Below are 2,500 nucleotides of genomic sequence, written 5' to 3'. Positions count from 1 at the left end.
GGAGGGGGGCGAAGTGAGAGGGAGAGAAGGAAGGAAGATAGATGGGAGGTAAACAAGGAAGAGAAAGATATAATAACAAATAAAAAGTGTAATGAATCCAACCCCATCAAACATAACTCAACCAAACCCAACCAAACCCAACCAAACCCAACCAAACACAACCAAACCAAACCCAACCAAACCCAACAAACCCAACCAAACCCAACCAAACCCAACCAAACCCAACCAAACACAACCAAACACAACCAAACCCAACCAAACCCAACCAAACCCAACAAACCCAACCAAACCTAACCAAACCCAACCAAACCCAACCAAACACAACCCAGCAGCTCCCCCTTACGGTACAAGATGGCCGGTACCAAAACACAAACACTACCGCAATTATTTTCCTTTACTTAATTCAGGGTTGTTATCGGGTGTATTCTTTATTGTTACTCCTCTTCCACAACCTGGATTTAGTCACTTGTTTATCCGTGTTTGTTCGTGTTTATCCGTGTTAATCGCATCGTTTAATCCGTGTTTATCCGTGTTTATCCGTGTTTATCCGTGTTTATCCGTGTTAATCCGTGTTTATCCGCGTTTATCAGTGTTATCCGTGTTTATCCGTGTTAATCGGGCATCACACACACGCTACTTATACGTCCATCTCAGTCAACCACTCCGGGTAATGGTATCAGTCTTGTACGCACACCGCTGGTTCTTGGGTCATAATAATAATAATAATAATAATAATAATAATAATAAGAATAAGAAGAAGAAGAAGAAGAAGACATCAGAGACACAGGACAGACAAACCAGAGAAATGAGAAATAGAAAATGATAGGAACTGAGATAAGGGGCAGTAAAGCATGGAGGTAGGGAGAGGCGGAGATAATGTAGCGAAGAGGGGAGACACGCACACAAGCTGATAAAATGCGGAGGTGGAAGAGAGGAGGACGGGAGGCAACACAGTAGTAATAGGGAATAGAGAAGGGGATGAAATACGGCTGATAAAAATGGGAAGAGGGAAAGGGTGAGGATGAAAGTGAGGGGGAGAGAACCAGGGCTAAACAGCAATAGGGAAGGGGTGGATAGAGAGAGAGAAAAAAAACAAAAGATAGAAAAATAGAGAAAAAGAAAAATCCCAAGAAGTCGACGACAAAAACCAACAAACCCAATAAACATACACACATACACCATCTATTGACACACATACACCATCTATTGACACACATACACACATACACCACCCACTTGTCCCCACGGAGTAACACCTCACCCATTCTATACACCACCTGATATATTTCTCTCTCATATAGGACAGCCTCGAGCTTATACCTGTGTACGTGTCCGTGTGTGCGTGTGTGTGTGTGTGTGTGTGTGTGTGTGTGTGTGTGTGTGTGTGTGTGTGTGTGTGTAGTGCGTCATACAAGAGGATCCTCAATTTCAATTCTTCCAAATGTCCTGTCAATATCGTATGTATGAATGTATGAATGTATGTATGTAGGTATGCATGTATGTATGTATGTATGTATGTATGTATGTATGTGTGTGTGTATGTGTGTGTGTGTGTATATACGTCTAACTGTGTGTTTGTATGTCGAAATACTCTTCAGAGGAACGTTTGTGAAGAGGCGCCCTGGCAATATATCATTTGAATATTAAGAAATGCCCCCAGATGGTAAAGCCCCCCTTAACCCCGCTCGTCTTGTCGACTCTCAATTGCTGTGAAACTCTAATACGTAAAGTAAACTGTCGCTACGAGTAAGAGTTTCACTTCAGGGACTAGGTAAATCCAACTCTTAAGAGCTTCGGGGAAATTTAGGGATAAAACTCTTGAAACTTTGGGGAAATTTTACATTAACTCAAACCATCTTAATTATACCTACAAATAACCTTATTTAATTATCATACCTCCAAAATTATAGGTCAAACTCTTCATAAAAATACTAAAACAAAATACCTAACAAAAACATAAACAAAACTTTCATACAAATACGTAGAAAATATTAAACAAAAGTCTTTAAAAATATCCCGTTTCTATGAGATAAATACATTGTTAGATTATTGGAACCATTCAGGGTAGTATAATCATAAAACTCGAATAATCTTCTAAAATACAATAATCCTTATTTTTTGGGAGTATAATAGAATCTATCATACTTTATTAAATTAGATATATGTAACTTATATTTTAATTACAGGTTAGTATAATTAATCTATCGTATTTGAGTTAATTCCACGTATCAAACTTTTTCATTTTAATTTAGTCTTATTGTCGTAACTAGAGGCGCTTGTTGATGGTATAAAATTAATCTATAAAATCACATTAAGGTATGATTTAGGAGGGGGAAGAGGGGGGAGGGGGAAGAGGGGGAAGGGGGAAGAGGGGGGAAGGAGGAAGAGGAGGAAGAGGTGGATTGGTGATGGTCTAGACACGAAATGTTGAAGAAGTTACGACTCTCTCTCTCTCTCTCTCTCTCTCTCACACTCTCTCTCTCTCTCTCACCCTTAAGGG

The sequence above is a fragment of the Homarus americanus genome, unplaced genomic scaffold, assembly GCF_018991925.1.
Source record: "Homarus americanus isolate GMGI-L3 unplaced genomic scaffold, GMGI_Hamer_2.0 scaffold30768, whole genome shotgun sequence".
NCBI lineage: Eukaryota > Metazoa > Arthropoda > Malacostraca > Decapoda > Nephropidae > Homarus > Homarus americanus.
Note: the sequence above shows the minus strand (reverse complement) of the source record.